Source organism: Scomber scombrus, chromosome 17 (genome assembly GCF_963691925.1).
Source record: "Scomber scombrus chromosome 17, fScoSco1.1, whole genome shotgun sequence".
Lineage (NCBI taxonomy): Eukaryota > Metazoa > Chordata > Actinopteri > Scombriformes > Scombridae > Scomber > Scomber scombrus.
The window spans coordinates 23,202,745-23,226,093 of record NC_084986.1 but is presented as its reverse complement, the minus strand read 5'-3'; the positions used below and the strand labels follow the sequence as shown (position 1 = coordinate 23,226,093).

The 23,349-nt window shown below is 38.7% G+C and overlaps 7 non-coding genes across 7 annotated transcripts; 2 read left to right on the top strand and 5 right to left on the bottom strand.

The window, feature by feature from the left end:
- Positions 1 to 109: 109 nt before the first annotated feature.
- Positions 110 to 182, bottom strand: trnav-aac (transfer RNA valine (anticodon AAC)). The gene has a single exon. It is a non-coding gene; the product is annotated as a tRNA-Val (tRNA).
- A 4,080-nt stretch (positions 183 to 4,262) lies between these two features.
- On the top strand, positions 4,263 to 4,334 carry trnad-guc (transfer RNA aspartic acid (anticodon GUC)). Its single transcript has one exon. It is a non-coding gene; the product is annotated as a tRNA-Asp (tRNA).
- Positions 4,335 to 5,155: 821 nt separating this feature from the next.
- trnav-cac (transfer RNA valine (anticodon CAC)) lies at positions 5,156 to 5,228 on the bottom strand. Its single transcript has one exon. It is a non-coding gene; the product is annotated as a tRNA-Val (tRNA).
- Positions 5,229 to 5,561: 333 nt separating this feature from the next.
- Positions 5,562 to 5,634, bottom strand: trnav-aac (transfer RNA valine (anticodon AAC)). Its single transcript has one exon. It is a non-coding gene; the product is annotated as a tRNA-Val (tRNA).
- A 7,412-nt stretch (positions 5,635 to 13,046) lies between these two features.
- On the top strand, positions 13,047 to 13,118 carry trnad-guc (transfer RNA aspartic acid (anticodon GUC)). The gene has a single exon. It is a non-coding gene; the product is annotated as a tRNA-Asp (tRNA).
- A 2,612-nt stretch (positions 13,119 to 15,730) lies between these two features.
- trnav-aac (transfer RNA valine (anticodon AAC)) lies at positions 15,731 to 15,803 on the bottom strand. The gene has a single exon. It is a non-coding gene; the product is annotated as a tRNA-Val (tRNA).
- Positions 15,804 to 16,088: 285 nt separating this feature from the next.
- On the bottom strand, positions 16,089 to 16,161 carry trnav-aac (transfer RNA valine (anticodon AAC)). The gene has a single exon. It is a non-coding gene; the product is annotated as a tRNA-Val (tRNA).
- Positions 16,162 to 23,349: the final 7,188 nt, after the last annotated feature.

The following is a 23,349-nucleotide window of genomic DNA, read 5'->3' as shown; positions in this document are numbered from 1 at the left end:
GTGTTGCACTGTTTCTCCTCAAGTAGTATAATCATCGCCACATGCTGCTGTATATGAATGACTATTTGCTCAATTTTATATGAACTCAGACTGAATACCAACAAAGAAGTGTTTCCGCCCGGTCTCGAACCGGGGACCTTTCGCGTGTTAGGCGAACGTGATAACCACTACACTACGGAAACTGCAAGATGTCGTATATGCATGTATTTTTAATCATCAAAGAAAAAAAAGGACCAAAACAGATATTAATTCTAGAGTTTTATCAAATTTGTCTTAACAACTTGTGGCCTTCAATTAATGGCAATGAGAACATGGAGGCCCCTATAGTGACAACATGGTCCCCCTCAACCAGGGGCCCACTGTCAGGCCCTCCATCATCATTATTACAGTCCTATACTTACATGTGACTACCAGTGCAGTGGAGCTGTGTGCAAGCAGGTGATATCATTATCATCGGTCATCATGATTATACTCCCCTGTGTTTAGCCTAAATATTTGCATGAAACAATTCACTGGTGTTGTCATTTGTTGTTTTGTACTGTTCTTCCTGTACTAGTATAATCAGTGTTACACGCTGTTCTATACTTGCTGTTGTTTTATTTAAACTAGCCGCGTATAGTTGTAACTCATTGCCAGCCAATCAGATTGCAGCACTTTTTGGCTGCTGTCCTTTGTTCTGAATATTGCTTTCCATGTCAGTGGTCCTGAACTTCTGGTTAGAGTTATTCAAAATTTCACATGAGGCACGTTAGAATCAACATCTGTTCTGTGTGGAATCTGTGTATCATTTTTTGTATATAACTGTAGAGGAAGGCCCAAAGTATATCATGTAATATAGTATATCATATATTGTATCATATACTACTGCATTCAAAATGAATTAAAAATAACTTCTTTGACCTATTATTCATATTGAAAATAAGCTGACCAATGCTTTGAAGCTGAAATCAAGTTTTTCATTGAAAAGCTTTTTTAATCAGACCCACTCCAACATGTGCCTTCAGTGGAAAATCAAATACATTACTCAGTACACAATTTACACACACTTTCAGGTACCTGACATGCAGACATTACTAGTTTAGATTCACCCTACCATCCAAATTACATCAGTCAATACACATACACAATATACAAGTATACAAAATATTATTTCACAAGTCACCATGGACGCTATCAAGGTTCCTGTTGTAGTCAGGTTTCTGTCTAATTCAGACCGCATTAAGGAAGGCACTAATGAGTGGGACTTTCCAGCAGAGCACCACAGAGACTTCTATTTATTTTCCTTCCCGTGGGGGAACGGTAACAGAAGGATTAGCTGAGACAGCAAGGATGAAAAAAGAAAAAGTGGATAAATGAGATGTCATAACATTTACACTTGCTATTTTTCTAATTATAGACTGTTTAATAACGGACATATTTTGGGCACAATGACATTTTTAGAATAGAACTGGGAACTGTGGTAACAAGGATGAAAATGTAAATATATTTGGTGAGATGAAGTCATTTTATACGTTTTATTATCATCATAGATTGTACAATAAATGAAACCCTTTTTAAGGCCAGAGTAACATCTTCAGAGTAGTCATAAAAACATATTACTGCATGGTTGCTCAGGTCTGTGGGGCTGGTCTGAGTGTCCGTGGTGCAACAGCAACAGAAGGATCAGCTGAGACAGCAAGGATGAAAAAAGAAAAAGATTAGTGAGAGGTCAGAACATTTATACTTGTTATTGTTATTATTATATCATATCATGATACACACCTGGTGCTGAGACAGTTGTCTCTGTTTGCTGTGGACTAGGGAGCTCTTTCACCAGAAACTGCAGCTCAGGAGGAAGGGACACAGGTCTCTTCACTGTACAAGAGGGGACAGAAAGGGACAGAACGACAATCAGCTAACAAAAAACTTTCATCAGTAAATGACTGAAATATTACTCATATTATCACAGTGCATAAGATCATTTATTTATTGGATTAACAGAAATACATTACAAATGGACAAACAACCTATAGTGCAATTACCATCTTCTAGTGGCTCGTGCAGATTCCTTTGGGTTCAGCAGGTGGTCTGGACAGTGATGGAAATACAGTGTAAAAACATACATTTGAATAATACTGCGGCTATAATGGTATAATAATAATAATAATAATAATAATAATAATAATAATAATAATAATAATAATAATAATAATAATAATAATATTGATAGGAGCTACCAAACAAGTCATCATGCAAGCCGTATACACGATAACATGACCTCTCAACATCAATACTATTCAGATAAGTGTAAAAAAAAGTTCATGTTCATTCATGAATTAAGGCAGAATTTCACCACATTATAATTAAAATAAAATAATTACTGACGACGCGTTTTAACGTTTTAACATCGTGACATAAAAAAAAACAGTATAATAAAACAATAAATGTATCCCGTAATTACACCAAACCTGTCTAAAAGAGAAAAGCCAGCTATTCCCTCACATCACTCAACAGGTGAATCAGCGGTAAAGTTTGAATGAGATCGTAACACAAACCCGGTGACATGACTGTATATTCATCCTGTAGTGTATTACTATTTTATTACTCATATTTATCACAAACTACGTGTCTTACCTTTGAAAAATGACTGTATGAAGTGAACCGTCAGTGTAGAATGAAGAATGACTCTAGAGGAGCGAGGTGGAAACAGCGCCACCAAGTCGTAGCGGCTGAAAATATATTACATCCGTAGTGGTTTAGCACTACCATAGAGAATGAATGGGAAATGTTTTAGGGTGTTTAGCTAAAGCCATAGACTGTATATAAATTCTCGGCTGCCGCGCAGGAGGTCCCCGGTTCGAGACCGGGCGGAAACACTTATTTGTTGGAATCCAGTCTGAGTTAAAATAAAACAGCAAGTATAGAACAGCGTGTGACACTGATTATACTAGTACAGGAAAAACAGTACAAAACAACAAATGACAATACCAGTGAATTGTTTCATGCAAATATTTAGGCTAAACACAGGGGAGTATAATCACAATGACTATGATGACTGATGATAATGATATCACCTGCTTGCACACAGCTCCACTGCACTGGTAGTCACATGTAAGTATAGGACTGTAATAATGATGATGGAGGGACTGACAGTGGGCCCCAGGTCCCCAGACATGTAAAGGGCCCCTCCTACCTGTCAGAGGACCCCCACCACACAGTCTTTATCATCGGTTACAGTTTCCGTAGTGTAGTGGTTATCACGTTTACGCCCGGTTCGAAACCGGGCGTAAACACTTATTTGATCATGTGTTCTCTAAAATTCATTGTAGAATAGATAAAACATCACAGCTAATATACTGGATTATATTTACAGTTGTTTAAAACAAATGTGATAACATTAAACCACTCCTAATAAAGTCCTTCATAAAAAGCATTTTAAATAGGCTACAGTTTCTGTTTTTATTGATTTAAGCAAAAAACTTCACTCTGGCACCACTTCTGGTATTTGGTATTCCCTTTCCGTGAGGATTGTGTCATTTGTACATTTGTTTCGGGACTGGTGAAAATGTTTTGCCACTTGTAAATGTGTTTTCTAAAATGTATCTCTTCCTAAACTCTTCATTCAGTGTCAGTGACTGGAGAATAACACAGGTAAAACCCACCACACAAACTTATTTTAAATTATTATTAGTGTTTGTTTTTTGTGTTTTTTTCCCCGTGTTTGTTTGTTTTTGCTTTTAAAATAACATTACATTAACGATTAATTAATTAATCATAACGCCAGTGTTGGAGCTCAGAAAAAAGGCAATAATACAAGCGTTCATTTAATAAAAGTGTAGGTTATCGGTTAGTGTTGGAGTATCTTGGTAAATAATTAGCAGCTGGTAGGAAACTCATCCGTTTAGCTAAACCGCCCTAAACCATTTCCCATTCATTCTCTATGGTAGTGCTGAACCAATACGGATGTAATGCACGTTCTGGCCACTATGTAAACGCTTTAACTCCGTCTCTCTTCCTCAACTCTTCATTCAGTGTCAGAGACTGGAGAAGATGAACTCTAGTGCATATAAGAAGATAATTGGTAAATAACTATTACACCTCAAGTTAGTAGTCAATAAACAGGAAAAAAGCTCTGGAAGGTCACATCCAGAGTGTTGGAGTTCAGAACAAATGCAATAAAATGTGTCACTGTCCTGAATTCAGGTATATCATCAGCGACCATAATAATCACTACTTAAATGAATACTAAAAGATTGACGTGTCTGATGGGTTGTGGGTACAATTCCTCGTTAGTATAGTGGACAGTATCTCCGCCTGTCACGCGGAAGACCGGGGTTCGATTCCCCGACGGGGAGGTTTCTATTTTCTACCAGCTCTTCATTGTTTACCAACACTAACAAAGCCAACACAACAACATCATGCATGATCCTCCCTGTCAAATGTATCGAGGATATAAACCTGTGTCATTCACACACAGAAATAAAATCATGTGGCAAATATAAGTTGTGATATCATTATCATCAGTCATCATAGTCATCATCAGGGGCGATTTTAGACCCTTTTTAAGGGTGCTCAAGCACCCCTAAATTTGATTTCAGCACCCCTAAAAATAAATAAATTATGATTGTAATAACAATTATTATTTTGCGAGCCTGTCTGTTAGAGATGGGACAAACAATTATGCTACAGGTTCAAATGGTTTTATTTTAACAGCTTTAATGTACTTTGGATAGTTCTGTCATTAGTATTGTCTTTCTCTCAGGGTTCATTAACTATCTTTGGGTCCTCTCTGTAGAAATCTGTGATTCTTTATTCTGGACCATTATTATCATATATTATATTAGACCACTCTACTATGTATTAATACTTATTGTTGTAATTTACGTTATCCAGTGAAATGAGTCTTTTAGCAGGGGGGTTGAACACTTGCAGGGAATTGTATGTCACATTCACATTAGGAGCTGAGCCCCCCTAAAGGTCTGATCCTAGAATTGCCCCTGGTCATCATGATTATATACTCCCCTGTATTTAGCCTAAATATTTGCATGAAACAATTAACTGGTGTTATCATTTGTTGTTTTGTACTGTTTTTCCTGTACTAGTATAATCAGCGTCACAAGCTGTTGTATACTTACTGTTGTTTTATTTTAACTCAGACTGGATTCCAACAAAGAAGTGTTTCCGCCCGGTCTCGAACCGGGGACCTTTCGCGTGTGAGGCGAACGTGATAACCACTACACTACGGAAACTCTTAATCATGCTGATAAAACTGTATCTCAAAATTTAAATGACATATAACTTTATTTAAATAGTTCAGACGAGAAGAGTGCCATGCCATCTTGCTCTCATATGACTACCAGTGCAGTGGAGCTGTGTGCAAGCAGGTGATATCATTATCATTAGTCATCATAGTCGTTGTGATTATACTCACCTGTGTTTAGTCTAAATATTTGCATGAAACAATCCACTGGTGGTGTTGCACTGTTTCTCCTCAAGTAGTATAATCATCGCCACATGCTGCTGTATATGAATGACTATTTGCTCAATTTTATATGAAGTCAGACTGAATACCAACAAATAAGTGTTTCCGCCCGGTCTCGAACCGGGGACCTTTCGCGTGTTAGGCGAACGTGATAACCACTACACTACGGAAACTGTAATATACCGTATATGCATGTATTTTTAATCAGAAAAGAAAAGAAGAAAAGGACCAAAACAGATATTAATTCTAGAGTTTTATCAAATTTGTCTTAACAACTTGTGGCCTTCAATTAATGGCAATGAGAACATGGAGGCCCCTATAGTGACAACACGGTCCCTCTCAACCAATCATAGCACAGGGCGGTTGATAATAAACACACATGTGCAATGTTTTTAATGTCTTTTGTCTTTTAGTAATAATTCTTGTAAGATTTAAACAATTCACTAACATCAGCTGCTGATAACAGGAGTGATCAAAAGGAAGCAAGAAAACGAACTGTACAAACAACCTCCCCTACAAATCAGCCCACTTGGTTGAGTCCACCAAATCTAATCAGCTGCAAGTTTCCCCCAAAATTCTCATTTATGTGTATTTTGAGTGATTACACTGCTGCTGCTCAGGCTTTTTTTTGGTGCTATATTTGGTGATGCTGCATACGTCTCATGTCTCCTAAGGTGTTTCCCAAATCTCTTAAATTGCATCTTTCCCTTATGTCTTAGTCCCTACCATCATGGATGCCTGGAGAGATGCAAGGAAACCACAGCTTTGTGTGAAAACAGGGTTATTACAATTATAAGTAGAGTTTATTGAGAAATATATGGGTTGAAGAAAAAAGGTTAATATTACATACAGTGGTGTGTGTGTGTGACAGACAGAGTGTTCTATATGTAAATTACCTTCATGACATCACAGTATAATGCATGACATAATAGAATCTTGGAACTTTCAGTAAGCAGACGACTGAAATGATTCTTCATTCCAGTTATTGAACCACAGAAGACAGTCAGGTTTGTGTTCAGTAGCAGGGAATTAACATCCGAAAAAGACAAACTTTAGCTTTTTTATTTTGTTTGGAAGAAAAAAACGTGTTTTCTAACATCAGTGTTAGAAAACTGAATTTACATCTTCCATCTTCAACCACAAGTTGGACATCTATCCTGAGACCTCAGCAGCAACTAGCAGCAGTAAGTATTTCTTTCTTTCTACTTTCTCTATGCAAAATAGTCAGAAAATAATGATAATAATGATAAATGACGTAAACCGAACAAATATAATTCCGCTCAAATCAAATGTAATGTCTTAACTCCTACAATTTCAGACATTTTTAGACCTTGAATATCAAAAACTAAACTTAAATAATATTTTAGACATTTTAAGGACCCTGTACTAACTAAATCCAACATATTTTATTCAACATCATTTTCAGATTTAGTAACAGCTACATTCTCACTTATTTAATATAGTGAAAACTCTGTTTCATGCTGAATCCATCAAATTTGCTCTCATTCCATTCAAATCGTCTCATGTAACTTTTACAGTCTTTCATTTTTAACGGTGCTCAAAACAGAAATAATGATCCTGATTTTAAATTCTTTCTTCCTCAGTGAAAATGAACACAGTAACAGAGTTCAGTGATTGCGGACTGCTCCAGGCTTCGTATGCGCTGAAGTTCATTCAGAGGCAGCTGGTGGAGCTCTCTATACAATGCGAGACTACTGTCCAAAGAGAACTGGTCTGTCCTCAGTTCTTCATGGAGCTCCAGGATAAACTGGAGAAACTCCTCCATGAAGTAGGTGTTTTAATTTCAACCATGTTTCTTTTTTCCAAACTGATTTTAAGAAACACACACATCCCTTTGTTTATAGTGCATACTTTATTATATTTAGTTGTCTCATTAATAACAGAGATTTTTTCTCTTTTGTGTGTTTGATTTAGACCCGCTCAGTGTGTTGCCCTCCACCCAGAAAACCAGAGGAGGGTGACTTTGTCACAATAAAACAGTTCAGCAGTGGCAGCTTTGGGTGAGTAAGACTTCTTTACATTCTAACAGCCTGTTTGGACTCCACAGAGAGTTCAGTCCAAACACAGAGAAACGTCATACTGAAGAATCTTGTAGTTTCTTGTTAAATCAGAGCTGATGTTCAGTAGTAGAAGCTGCTCATGTTTCCTTTTCCTTCTTGTGCAGATCTGTAAACCTTGTGCGCCACAGGGAAACAAGTCAGGCTTTTGCCATGAAAGTCATCAACTGGCAGAACCTGAGAACGGAGGATGATATTCAGCAGGTGTTGGTGGAGAGAGCCATCCTCTCTTATACCCAAAACCCATATATAGTATCAATGCTTTGTGCATTTGAGACTCAGAGAGACCTCCGTGTTGTCATGGAGTATGTAGCAGGTAAGAAGGTTGTTTGTTTAGACAGGGATAGAACAGATAAATGAGCTTTAAACTGACTTTCCTCTATTATCTATGGAGCCCATCCATGCTACCCACCAAACACACACTCAGAACATGTCTCCTCTTGTCCTTCTAGGTGGGGATTGTGCCTCCTTGCTGGAGAACCGGAAGCGCTTTTCCTCGAAGATGAGCAGGTACTACGTCGCCGAAACCACCATGGCTCTGGAATACCTCCACAGCTTTGGAATCATACACAGGGACCTGAAACCTGCTAAGTGAGTCATCAATCTGTCCCATCAATCTGACATGTAGAGTTAGAGTTTGGTGTGTAATCTAACATGAGACATGTTTCTGCTTTCCTCTGTTGTAGCATGTTGATCACTTCCACCGGCCACATCAAGGTGACCGATTTTGGCCTCTCCAAAATAGGTCCACTGAACATAGCCCAAGATGTTCAGAAAGCACCGGTAAACAGGATCGTTAAGGAGTTCACGGACAAAGAGGTAAGTCTTTGATCGTTCTCTTCTCTGCTTATTTGAGCTCAAACCTGGATGGTTGTTCTAATCATATTGTGTTTCCTACCTTCAGACAGTGGGCAGTGCTCCTTATATGGCCCCAGAGACCATACAAGAGTCGGGGTATGGAAAGCCTGTGGACTGGTGGGCCCTAGGCATCATCCTCTTTGAGTTTCTGGTGGGTGATATTCCATTTGATGGGAACGACTATGACGACCTCTTCCAACACGTGATTGAAGGTAAGAATCTTTACTTCAGTTCATCTCTTTCTGGGTCGGTGACAAATCACATCATTTGAAATGACATTTGCACCATTTTTTTTACCAAAAGTAAGACTGAATGCTCCTGAAAATGTCAAATGGTGTAACCACAAAAGAATGATACATATTCAATATTTTATCCACCTACAGTGTATTTAAGTGGACTTATACTAATAATTACTTCATTTAAAAAAAGGAAATGGTTCCTGAATGACATGATTCCCCAGATTAAATGTAATATTTAGAACAATTGTATTCCATTACCTTTATTTAATATACAAAGTTATCATGTTGGATCATGCCTAAAAGAATGTGTGCAAGTTCATTGATGTTTATTTTCAAATTTTAGCCACTTTAAATTTGACTAAACCACATGGAAGGTGGAAAGGTCATTGACCCTTCTATATTTAAGTCATGCTAACAGATTTAAATGAATCTTTCTTTATTTTAAAAGATGATTCAAAATGTGCATTATCCTACTTTGTGATTTTCATGAAAACCTTGCAACATGTGGTTGAATTTCTTGTTTCTTTTACTTTAAACTTGTTTTAATATTCAGTGTTTTTGTTGTTGTTGTTTTTTTTATGATGGAGATAAACTTTGAATTCTGTTATTGGATTACTGATACTGTATGTACTTTTTGTTGTTTCTCAGATGACATCGTCTGGCCGGAGGGGGAAGCAGCCCCATCATCTGATGCACAGGACCTGATCAGCCTTCTCCTTCAGAAGAATGCGGAGATTCGTCTGGGGACAGGTTAGTGTTACATTCACCAATGATGAAGACGTGGATAGAGACAGGATGGGAGCTGATAGGAGACTTGTTGTTTCCTCACATTCACTATTTTTTGTCTGGATTTACAACGTCTGTTTGTCTCACTTGTTCTCCAGGAGGAGCCGGAGAGGTGAAGGCTCACCCGTTTTTTAGAGGTCTCTGCTGGAGGTTCCTTATGGACGAAGAGCCTCCATTCATCCCCCAGCTGAGGACTGAGGAGGACACCAGCTATTTTAATTGTAAGTGCCAACACACACACACACTTTTTTTCTCCTTTTCTTTAACTTAATGCATGATGGTTGTTGCTGTGGTTTCTAAAGCCGATGCAGACCAGCAGTGCCAGGAGGACGAGGGTGACGAGGAACCAACTGTGGAGCTGCCGTACCTCTGCTCGGTGGCCCACCGCTTCACTGAGGTACACTTTTTAAATCCAGCTGCTGTTTGACACTGTAAATCCATTTCTCACCACCAAATACGGACATGCTTTTCTCTTGAAACTGCAGGTTTACAGCAGCCCGGAACATCTGTCAGCTCCAATCGCCTTCAACCAGATCGTGGTGACAAGACTGGTGGAGGAGGACGAGGAGGAGGAGGAGGAGCAGTTTAACTATTATGAAGGTAAGTTTAATGAGTGTTTTGATGAACAGGAACCAGATGAAGGCTTTGAGGAGGAGGAGTCCAGTGAGGAGAAGGAGGAGGACCCTCAGGAGGAGCGGCAGCAAAGACGCAGAGCGACACCGAGGAGGAGGAAGAGCGAGAGAAAGAAGTGGAGGAGGATGAAGAAGAGAAGGAGGTGTACGTGGAAGAGGAGGACTTGCCTGAGGAGGAGGAGAGGACCAAACGGAGGAAGACAGAGAAAAAGACTCTCACCATCCCTTCACTGTGTCCAAAAGAAGATTGACACTGGTCTCGTTGACATCAGAGACACAGAGGGACAGAGGCAAGCTGTAGAAGACAAAGAATTGACTTCTTCTCTTCCTCCTACTGCTGCCAACAACATGTGTGGGGAGGTTTTTAGGAGGTGTATGAAGGCTTTGAGAAACTTCATGTGCTGTCCTGTGAGGAGGAGGAGGAGGAGGAGTGTGTAGAGGAGGAAGAGGAGTGTGTAGAGGAGGTCGGAGAAGAGCAGCAACAACAGCTCGCTCAAAGAGGAAGAGGAGGAGGAGGAGGAGTGTGTAGAGGAGGTCGGAGACGAGCAACAACAACAGCTCGCTCAAAGAGGCCGAGAGACAATGAGGAGGAGGAGGAGGAAGAGATACTGATACTGATTTTTCATTTTCTGGCGTGGCAGCAATATACTTCCATAGCTTCCTTTGTCTTGTCTTGTCTTTATCTTTTCTTTCTTTTTCTTTACTGTCCTTGCAACTTTAAAATAATGAAAATAAAAAAAATAAAAAAACACTGGTTGTAAATAATCTTTGAACTGAACATAGTAAGAGTCATTTAGGACGACAGCAGCTGAATGAAGCAGTGAAATAAAGCGCACAACAAAACTATATCAGTGATGTAATGCTGGGGGGGCTGTGTAGAGGCCTCCATGATCATCTACAGCAAGTTTCTAATAAAACTACAGACGGAAACACTTCTATAATATACACTTATAAAACAACACAAGTATGTACAGAACAGTAGTATTTTCAGGAAACGTCTGTGGTAATATCTAAATGTGTGATTCATAGAGAAAAGAAGATGTGATACTGACCCCTGAAGACAATAATGATCAGAGCTTAAAACAGTACATATGATTTCCCTCCACTCCATATTTCCTCTAGTTAAATGAAGCTTGCAGTCTTCACTTTACTGTAGGACATTTTCATTGGATCATTTCGTTGGAATAGCAGTAATAATAACAACAATAATAATAAAAAGTTATTCATGAAGCATTCATACAAAGGATGAAGTATTCAAAGTGAATTAATGTGCAGGAAAAACACATTTTAAACAATCCTATTTGTCTTTGTATATTGTATATGGTTTATTTGCAATGCACGTTCTGGCCACTATGTAAGCGCTTCAACTCCGTCTCTCTTCCTCATCTCTTCATTCAGTGTCAGAGACTGGAGAAGATGAACTCTAGTGCATATAAGAAGAGAAACGGTAAATAAATACAACTATTACACCTAAACTTTGTTGTCAATAAACAGGAAAACATAATCATGATGACTATGATGACTGATGATAATGATATCACCTGCTTGCACACAGTTCCACTGCACTGGTAGTCACATGTAAGTATAGGACTGTAATAATGATGATGGAGGGACTGACAGTGGGCCCCAGGTCACAGACATGTAAAGGGCCCCTCCTACCTGTCAGAGGACCCCCACCACATACTTTGTTCACCGTCATTTTGCATCTTTTTCTGTGGTATTTTGCAGCTTAACCTATCAATCAATCAGTCAATCTTTATTTATATAGCGCCCGATCGCAACAAAAGTCATCTCAAGGAACTTTACACATAGAGCAGGTCTATACCATACTCTTTAAGTTTAACCTAAACACTGAATTTCTGCTGTTGGCTGAAAATTATGGCATGTCACTCATCTCGCCTGAAGAACTTATATGGTCGTTAGATTTTGATTTACATTTTCTTTATTATCTGTAACAGTTTCCGTAGTGTAGTAAACACTTATTTGATCATGTGTTCTCTAAAATTCATTGTAGAATATATAAAACCTCACAGCTGATATACTGGATTATATTTACAGTTGTTTAAAACAAATGTGATAACACTAAACCACTCCTAATAAAGTCCTTCATAAAAAGCATTTTAAATAGGCTTCAGTTTCTGTTTTTATTGATTTAAACAAAAAACTTCACTCTGCCACCACTTCTGGTATTTGGTACATTCCCTTTCCGTGAGGATTGTGTCATTTGTACATTTGTTTCGGGACTGGTGAAAATGTTTTGCCACTTGTAAATGTGTTTTCTAAAATGTATCTCTTCCTCAACTCTTCATTCAGTGTCAGTGACTGGAGGATAACACAGGTAAAACCCACCACATAAACCTCTTTTAAATTATTATTAGTGTTTTGTTTTTTGTGTTTTTTTCCCCGTGTTTGTTTGTTTTTGCTTTTAAAATAACATTAAATTAACGATTAATTAATTAATCATAACGCCAGTGTCGGAGCTCAGAAAAAAAGGCAATAATACAAGAAGCACTAAGAGAAGATTCACTTAATGAAAGTGTTGGTTATCGGTTAGTGTTGGAGTATCTTGGTAAATAATCAGCAGCTGATAGGAAACTCAACCGTTTAGCTAAACCCTAAACCATTTCCCATTCATTCTCTATGGTAGTGCTGAACCAATACGGATGTAATGCACGTTCTGGCCACTATGTAAACACTTTAACTCCGTCTTTCTTCCTCAACTCTTCATTCAGTGTCAGAGACTGGAGAAGATGAACTCTGGTGCATATAAGAAGATAATTGGTAAATAACTATTACACCTAAAGTTAGTAGTCAATAAACAGGAAAAAGGCTCTGGAAGGTCACATCCAGAGTGTTGGAGTTCAGAACAAATGCAATAAAATGTGTCACTGTCCTGAATTCAGGTATATTATCAGCAACCACAATAATCACTACTTAAATGAATACCAAATGATTGTGTGAGGTGACGTGTCTGATGGGTTGTGGGTACAATTCCTCGTTAGTATAGTGGACAGTATCTCCGCCTGTCACGCGGAAGACCGGGGTTCGATTCCCCGACGGGGAGGTTTCTATTTTCTACCAGCTCTTCATTATTTACCAACACTAACATAACAAACACAACAACATCATGCATGATCCTCCCTGTCAAATGCAGCGAGGATATAAACCTGTGTCATTCACACACAGAAATAAAATCATGTGGCAAATATAAGTACATTTAGGCTTCTCTAATTAAAATAAATAAATAAATATATATATGTGTGTATGATATAGGATTTTTTTATTTGTTTGTGAGTATATTTGTTAACCTGTGTTGTATTAATTTCTACGCTGTTTTCCCACAATGGGGACATGTGCATTGTCACAGCAGCAAGTGGACAGTATCAATCAATCTCAATCAATCTTTATTTGTATAGCGCCAAATCACAACAAAGTTATCTCAAGGCACTTTACACATAGAGCAGGTTCTAAACCGTACTCTTCAAGTTTTAATTTATAAAGAGACCCAACATTCCCACATGAGCAAGCATTTAGCGACAATGGCAAGAAAAAACTCCCTTTTAACAGGAAGAAACCTCAGGCAGAACCAGGCTCAAAGTGGGCGGCCATCTGCCTCGACCGGTTGGGGTAGAGGGGAGAGAGAGGAAGAATAGGAGAGAGAGAGAGTAGCACATTGAAAATAAACATTGAAGCTAGAAGGTCCGGGACTGGAATCTGTCATCCGGACGTCTACAGGCCCAGATTGCCTGTGAGATGAGAAAGCACAGACAACTCCGGGGAAGAAGTGTAGGTTACTGAATGCATTAATAGTACATGAATGTTATTGGATATAGATGGATGGATAGAGAGAGAGAGAGAGGAGGAAAGAGGAGCTCAGTGCATCATGGAGGTAGGAGTCCCCCGGCAGTCTAAGCCTATAGCAGCATAAACTAGGAGCTTGCTAACTATAAGCTCTATCAAAAAGGAAAGTTTTAAGCCTACTCTTAAAAGTAGAGAGGGTGTCTGCCCTCCGGACCGAATCTGGGAGATGGTTCCACAGGAGAGGAGCCTGATAACTGAAGGCTCTGCCTCCCATTCTACTTTTAGAGATACTAGGTACCACAAGTAGGCCTGCGTTCTGGGAGCGCAGTGTTCTGGTAGGTACATAAGGTACTATGAGCTCTTTAAGGTATGATGGAGCCTGACCAGTAAGAGCTTTAAAAGTGAGGAGAAGGATTTTAAATTCTATTCTTGATTTTATGGGAAGCCAATGCAGTGAAGCTAAAATAGGAGTAATGTGATCTCTCTTTCTAGTTTTTGTCAGAACGCGTGCAGCTGCATTCTGGACCAGTTGGAGAGTCTTTAGAGACTTGTTAGGGCAGCCTGATAATAATGAATTACAATAATCCAGCCTAGAAGTAACAAATGCATGGATTAGTTTTTCAGCATCATTTTGAGACAGAATATGTCTGATTTTTGAAATGTTACGCAGATGAAAATAGGCAGACCTTGAAATTTGTTTTATGTGGGAATTAAAGGACAGATCCTGGTCAAATATAACTCCTAGGTTCCTTACAGTAGTACTGGAGGCCAAAGTAATGCCATCCAGAGTAGTTATATCATTGGATAATGTGTTTCTAAGGTGTTTAGGGCCAAGCACAATAACTTCAGTTTTTTCTGAGTTTAACAGCAGGAAGTTACAGGTCATCCAGGCCTTTATGTCCTTGATGCATGTTTGTAGTTTAGTTAACTGGTTGATTTCATTAGGCTTTATTGATAGATATAATTGAGTATCATCTGCATAACAATGAAAATTTATTGAGTGTTTCCGAATAATATTTCCTAAAGGAAGCATATATAAGGAGAATAGTATTGGTCCAAGCACTGAACCCTGAGGAACACCGTGTTTTACTTTTGTTTGCATGGAGGATTTATCATTAACATTTACAAACTGAAATCTATCTGACAGATAGGATTTAAACCAGTTTAATGCTGTTCCTTTAATACCAATTAAATGTTCAAGTCTCTTTAACAGGATTTGATGATCAATAGTATCGAAGGCAGCACTAAGATCTAACAGGACGAGGACAGAGAGAAGTCCATTGTCTGATGAAGTTAGGAGGTCATTTGTAACTTTTACCAGTGCAGTTTCTGTACTATGATGAGCTCTGAATCCAGACTGAAAATCCTCAAATAAGCTGTTATTATTTAGAAAGTTACACAGCTGATTAGCAACTGCTTTCTCGAGGATCTTAGAGAGAAAGGGGAGGTTCGATATAGTAATAGAATATAAGAGCAGCAATAAGAAAAGAGCAGCAATAAGAAAAAGAATAGAGAACAATAAATACTAAGTACAAAACAACCCTATAAGAACAATAATAGTAAGAAATATGTAGTAAAATTTTAGCCTTGACATTATTTACATTATTTACGTATTGAGGTTTACTGGGAGCAGTGTTGATTGTACAGTCTGTTTCGAACCGGGCGGGAGCTGTGTGCAAGCAGGTGATATCATTATCATCAGTCATCATGATTATACTCCCCTGTGTTTAGCCTAAATATTTGCATGAAACAATTCACTGGTGTTGTCATTTGTTGTTTGGTACTGTTTTTCCTGTACTAGTATAATCAGTGTCACACGCTGTTGTATACTTTCTGTTGTTTTATTTGAACTCAGACTAGATTCCAACAAATAAGTGTTTCCGCCCGGTCTCGAACCGGGGACCTTTCGCGTGTTAGGCGAACGTGATAACCACTACACTACGGAAACTGCAAACAACGTTTCACACGCCAATAATAAGAAGCTAGTAGAATATAGTATAGCACAATGACGATGTGGATTTATATTATTAAGGATTAAAATGCATTTTCTACTGTTTTAATCAGAGTTATACCTTGTAAAGAGAAATATATTAAGGTTCAAATCAATAATATCAGAAACTGTATATAAAATGCTTCAATAAATGAATTTATTAGGAATAGTGAAGTGCTATCGAGTTTATCAGCTGTGGGGTTTTATATATTCTACAATGAAGAGAGGACACCATCAAAGAAGTGTTTCCGCCCGGTCTCGAACCGGGGACCTTTCGCGTGTTAGGCGAACGTGATAACCACTACACTACGGAAACTGTAATATACCGTATATGCATGTATTTTTAATCAGAAAAGAAAAGAAGAAAAGGACCAAAACAGATATTAATTCTAGAGTTTTATCAAATTTGTCTTAACAACTTGTGGCCTTCAATTAATGGCAATGAGAACATGGAGGCCCCTATAGTGACAACACGGTCCCTCTCAACCAATCATAGCACAGGGCGGTTGATAATAAACACACATGTGCAATGTTTTTAATGTCTTTTGTCTTTTAGTAATAATTCTTGTAAGATTTAAACAATTCACTAACATCAGCTGCTGATAACAGGAGTGATCAAAAGGAAGCAAGAAAACGAACTGTACAAACAACCTCCCCTACAAATCAGCCCACTTGGTTGAGTCCACCAAATCTAATCAGCTGCAAGTTTCCCCCAAAATTCTCATTTATGTGTATTTTGAGTGATTACACTGCTGCTGCTCAGGCTTTTTTTTGGTGCTATATTTGGTGATGCTGCATACGTCTCATGTCTCCTAAGGTGTTTCCCAAATCTCTTAAATTGCATCTTTCCCTTATGTCTTAGTCCCTACCATCATGGATGCCTGGAGAGATGCAAGGAAACCACAGCTTTGTGTGAAAACAGGGTTATTACAATTATAAGTAGAGTTTATTGAGAAATATATGGGTTGAAGAAAAAAGGTTAATATTACATACAGTGGTGTGTGTGTGTGACAGACAGAGTGTTCTATATGTAAATTACCTTCATGACATCACAGTATAATGCATGACATAATAGAATCTTGGAACTTTCAGTAAGCAGACGACTGAAATGATTCTTCATGCCAGTTATTGAACCACAGAAGACAGTCAGGTTTGTGTTCAGTAGCAGGGAATTAACATCCGAAAAAGACAAACTTTAGCTTTTTTATTTTGTTTGGAAGAAAAAAACGTGTTTTCTAACATCAGTGTTAGAAAACTGAATTTACATCTTCCATCTTCAACCACAAGTTGGACATCTATCCTGAGACCTCAGCAGCAACTAGCAGCAGTAAGTATTTCTTTCTTTCTACTTTCTCTATGCAAAATAGTCAGAAAATAATGATAATAATGATAAATGACGTAAACCGAACAAATATAATTCCGCTCAAATCAAATGTAATGTCTTAACTCCTACAATTTCAGACATTTTTAGACCTTGAATATCAAAAACTAAACTTAAATAATATTTTAGACATTTTAAGGACCCTGTACTAACTAAATCCAACATATTTTATTCAACATCATTTTCAGATTTAGTAACAGCTACATTCTCACTTATTTAATATAGTGAAAACTCTGTTTCATGCTGAATCCATCAAATTTGCTCTCATTCCATTCAAATCGTCTCATGTAACTTTTACAGTCTTTCATTTTTAACGGTGCTTAAAACAGAAATAATGATCCTGATTTTAAATTCTTTCTTCCTCAGTGAAAATGAACACAGTAACAGAGTTCAGTGATTGCGGACTGCTCCAGGCTTCGTATGCGCTGAAGTTCATTCAGAGGCAGCTGGTGGAGCTCTCTATACAATGCGAGACTACTGTCCAAAGAGAACTGGTCTGTCCTCAGTTCTTCATGGAGCTCCAGGATAAACTGGAGAAACTCCTCCATGAAGTAGGTGTTTTAATTTCAACCATGTTTCTTTTTTCCAAACTGATTTTAAGAAACACACACATCCCTTTGTTTATAGTGCATACTTTATTATATTTAGTTGTCTCATTAATAACAGAGATTTTTTCTCTTTTGTGTGTTTGATTTAGACCCGCTCAGTGTGTTGCCCTCCACCCAGAAAACCAGAGGAGGGTGACTTTGTCACAATAAAACAGTTCAGCAGTGGCAGCTTTGGGTGAGTAAGACTTCTTTACATTCTAACAGCCTGTTTGGACTCCACAGAGAGTTCAGTCCAAACACAGAGAAACGTCATACTGAAGAATCTTGTAGTTTCTTGTTAAATCAGAGCTGATGTTCAGTAGTAGAAGCTGCTCATGTTTCCTTTTCCTTCTTGTGCAGATCTGTAAACCTTGTGCGCCACAGGGAAACAAGTCAGGCTTTTGCCATGAAAGTCATCAACTGGCAGAACCTGAGAACGGAGGATGATATTCAGCAGGTGTTGGTGGAGAGAGCCATCCTCTCTTATACCCAAAACCCATATATAGTATCAATGCTTTGTGCATTTGAGACTCAGAGAGACCTCCGTGTTGTCATGGAGTATGTAGCAGGTAAGAAGGTTGTTTGTTTAGACAGGGATAGAACAGATAAATGAGCTTTAAACTGACTTTCCTCTATTATCTATGGAGCCCATCCATGCTACCCACCAAACACACACTCAGAACATGTCTCCTCTTGTCCTTCTAGGTGGGGATTGTGCCTCCTTGCTGGAGAACCGGAAGCGCTTTTCCTCGAAGATGAGCAGGTACTACGTCGCCGAAACCACCATGGCTCTGGAATACCTCCACAGCTTTGGAATCATACACAGGGACCTGAAACCTGCTAAGTGAGTCATCAATCTGTCCCATCAATCTGACATGTAGAGTTAGAGTTTGGTGTGTAATCTAACATGAGACATGTTTCTGCTTTCCTCTGTTGTAGCATGTTGATCACTTCCACCGGCCACATCAAGGTGACCGATTTTGGCCTCTCCAAAATAGGTCCACTGAACATAGCCCAAGATGTTCAGAAAGCACCGGTAAACAGGATCGTTAAGGAGTTCACGGACAAAGAGGTAAGTCTTTGATCGTTCTCTTCTCTGCTTATTTGAGCTCAAACCTGGATGGTTGTTCTAATCATATTGTGTTTCCTACCTTCAGACAGTGGGCAGTGCTCCTTATATGGCCCCAGAGACCATACAAGAGTCGGGGTATGGAAAGCCTGTGGACTGGTGGGCCCTAGGCATCATCCTCTTTGAGTTTCTGGTGGGTGATATTCCATTTGATGGGAACGACTATGACGACCTCTTCCAACACGTGATTGAAGGTAAGAATCTTTACTTCAGTTCATCTCTTTCTGGGTCGGTGAAAAATCACATCATTTGAAATGACATTTGCACCATTTTTTTTACCAAAAGTAAGACTGAATGCTCCTGAAAATGTCAAATGGTGTAACCACAAAAGAATGATACATATTCAATATTTTATCCACCTACAGTGTATTTAAGTGGACTTATACTAATAATTACTTCATTTAAAAAAAGGAAATGGTTCCTGAATGACATGATTCCCCAGATTAAATGTAATATTTAGAACAATTGTATTCCATTACCTTTATTTAATATACAAAGTTATCATGTTGGATCATGCCTAAAAGAATGTGTGCAAGTTCATTGATGTTTATTTTCAAATTTTAGCCACTTTAAATTTGACTAAACCACATGGAAGGTGGAAAGGTCATTGACCCTTCTATATTTAAGTCATGCTAACAGATTTAAATGAATCTTTCTTTATTTTAAAAGATGATTCAAAATGTGCATTATCCTACTTTGTGATTTTCATGAAAACCTTGCAACATGTGGTTGAATTTCTTGTTTCTTTTACTTTAAACTTGTTTTAATATTCAGTGTTTTTGTTGTTGTTGTTTTTTTTATGATGGAGATAAACTTTGAATTCTGTTATTGGATTACTGATACTGTATGTACTTTTTGTTGTTTCTCAGATGACATCGTCTGGCCGGAGGGGGAAGCAGCCCCATCATCTGATGCACAGGACCTGATCAGCCTTCTCCTTCAGAAGAATGCGGAGATTCGTCTGGGGACAGGTTAGTGTTACATTCACCAATGATGAAGACGTGGATAGAGACAGGATGGGAGCTGATAGGAGACTTGTTGTTTCCTCACATTCACTATTTTTTGTCTGGATTTACAACGTCTGTTTGTCTCACTTGTTCTCCAGGAGGAGCCGGAGAGGTGAAGGCTCACCCGTTTTTTAGAGGTCTCTGCTGGAGGTTCCTTATGGACGAAGAGCCTCCATTCATCCCCCAGCTGAGGACTGAGGAGGACACCAGCTATTTTAATTGTAAGTGCCAACACACACACACACTTTTTTTCTCCTTTTCTTTAACTTAATGCATGATGGTTGTTGCTGTGGTTTCTAAAGCCGATGCAGACCAGCAGTGCCAGGAGGACGAGGGTGACGAGGAACCAACTGTGGAGCTGCCGTACCTCTGCTCGGTGGCCCACCGCTTCACTGAGGTACACTTTTTAAATCCAGCTGCTGTTTGACACTGTAAATCCATTTCTCACCACCAAATACGGACATGCTTTTCTCTTGAAACTGCAGGTTTACAGCAGCCCGGAACATCTGTCAGCTCCAATCGCCTTCAACCAGATCGTGGTGACAAGACTGGTGGAGGAGGACGAGGAGGAGGAGGAGGAGCAGTTTAACTATTATGAAGGTAAGTTTAATGAGTGTTTTGATGAACAGGAACCAGATGAAGGCTTTGAGGAGGAGGAGTCCAGTGAGGAGAAGGAGGAGGACCCTCAGGAGGAGCGGCAGCAAAGACGCAGAGCGACACCGAGGAGGAGGAAGAGCGAGAGAAAGAAGTGGAGGAGGATGAAGAAGAGAAGGAGGTGTACGTGGAAGAGGAGGACTTGCCTGAGGAGGAGGAGAGGACCAAACGGAGGAAGACAGAGAAAAAGACTCTCACCATCCCTTCACTGTGTCCAAAAGAAGATTGACACTGGTCTCGTTGACATCAGAGACACAGAGGGACAGAGGCAAGCTGTAGAAGACAAAGAATTGACTTCTTCTCTTCCTCCTACTGCTGCCAACAACATGTGTGGGGAGGTTTTTAGGAGGTGTATGAAGGCTTTGAGAAACTTCATGTGCTGTCCTGTGAGGAGGAGGAGGAGGAGGAGTGTGTAGAGGAGGAAGAGGAGTGTGTAGAGGAGGTCGGAGAAGAGCAGCAACAACAGCTCGCTCAAAGAGGAAGAGGAGGAGGAGGAGGAGTGTGTAGAGGAGGTCGGAGACGAGCAACAACAACAGCTCGCTCAAAGAGGCCGAGAGACAATGAGGAGGAGGAGGAGGAAGAGATACTGATACTGATTTTTCATTTTCTGGCGTGGCAGCAATATACTTCCATAGCTTCCTTTGTCTTGTCTTGTCTTTATCTTTTCTTTCTTTTTCTTTACTGTCCTTGCAACTTTAAAATAATGAAAATAAAAAAAATAAAAAAACACTGGTTGTAAATAATCTTTGAACTGAACATAGTAAGAGTCATTTAGGACGACAGCAGCTGAATGAAGCAGTGAAATAAAGCGCACAACAAAACTATATCAGTGATGTAATGCTGGGGGGGCTGTGTAGAGGCCTCCATGATCATCTACAGCAAGTTTCTAATAAAACTACAGACGGAAACACTTCTATAATATACACTTATAAAACAACACAAGTATGTACAGAACAGTAGTATTTTCAGGAAACGTCTGTGGTAATATCTAAATGTGTGATTCATAGAGAAAAGAAGATGTGATACTGACCCCTGAAGACAATAATGATCAGAGCTTAAAACAGTACATATGATTTCCCTCCACTCCATATTTCCTCTAGTTAAATGAAGCTTGCAGTCTTCACTTTACTGTAGGACATTTTCATTGGATCATTTCGTTGGAATAGCAGTAATAATAACAACAATAATAATAAAAAGTTATTCATGAAGCATTCATACAAAGGATGAAGTATTCAAAGTGAATTAATGTGCAGGAAAAACACATTTTAAACAATCCTATTTGTCTTTGTATATTGTATATGGTTTATTTGCAATGCACGTTCTGGCCACTATGTAAGCGCTTCAACTCCGTCTCTCTTCCTCATCTCTTCATTCAGTGTCAGAGACTGGAGAAGATGAACTCTAGTGCATATAAGAAGAGAAACGGTAAATAAATACAACTATTACACCTAAACTTTGTTGTCAATAAACAGGAAAACATAATCATGATGACTATGATGACTGATGATAATGATATCACCTGCTTGCACACAGTTCCACTGCACTGGTAGTCACATGTAAGTATAGGACTGTAATAATGATGATGGAGGGACTGACAGTGGGCCCCAGGTCACAGACATGTAAAGGGCCCCTCCTACCTGTCAGAGGACCCCCACCACATACTTTGTTCACCGTCATTTTGCATCTTTTTCTGTGGTATTTTGCAGCTTAACCTATCAATCAATCAGTCAATCTTTATTTATATAGCGCCCGATCGCAACAAAAGTCATCTCAAGGAACTTTACACATAGAGCAGGTCTATACCATACTCTTTAAGTTTAACCTAAACACTGAATTTCTGCTGTTGGCTGAAAATTATGGCATGTCACTCATCTCGCCTGAAGAACTTATATGGTCGTTAGATTTTGATTTACATTTTCTTTATTATCTGTAACAGTTTCCGTAGTGTAGTAAACACTTATTTGATCATGTGTTCTCTAAAATTCATTGTAGAATATATAAAACCTCACAGCTGATATACTGGATTATATTTACAGTTGTTTAAAACAAATGTGATAACACTAAACCACTCCTAATAAAGTCCTTCATAAAAAGCATTTTAAATAGGCTTCAGTTTCTGTTTTTATTGATTTAAACAAAAAACTTCACTCTGCCACCACTTCTGGTATTTGGTACATTCCCTTTCCGTGAGGATTGTGTCATTTGTACATTTGTTTCGGGACTGGTGAAAATGTTTTGCCACTTGTAAATGTGTTTTCTAAAATGTATCTCTTCCTCAACTCTTCATTCAGTGTCAGTGACTGGAGGATAACACAGGTAAAACCCACCACATAAACCTCTTTTAAATTATTATTAGTGTTTTGTTTTTTGTGTTTTTTTCCCCGTGTTTGTTTGTTTTTGCTTTTAAAATAACATTAAATTAACGATTAATTAATTAATCATAACGCCAGTGTCGGAGCTCAGAAAAAAAGGCAATAATACAAGAAGCACTAAGAGAAGATTCACTTAATGAAAGTGTTGGTTATCGGTTAGTGTTGGAGTATCTTGGTAAATAATCAGCAGCTGGTAGGAAACTCAACCGTTTAGCTAAACCCTAAACCATTTCCCATTCATTCTCTATGGTAGTGCTGAACCAATACGGATGTAATGCACGTTCTGGCCACTATGTAAACACTTTAACTCCGTCTTTCTTCCTCAACTCTTCATTCAGTGTCAGAGACTGGAGAAGATGAACTCTGGTGCATAT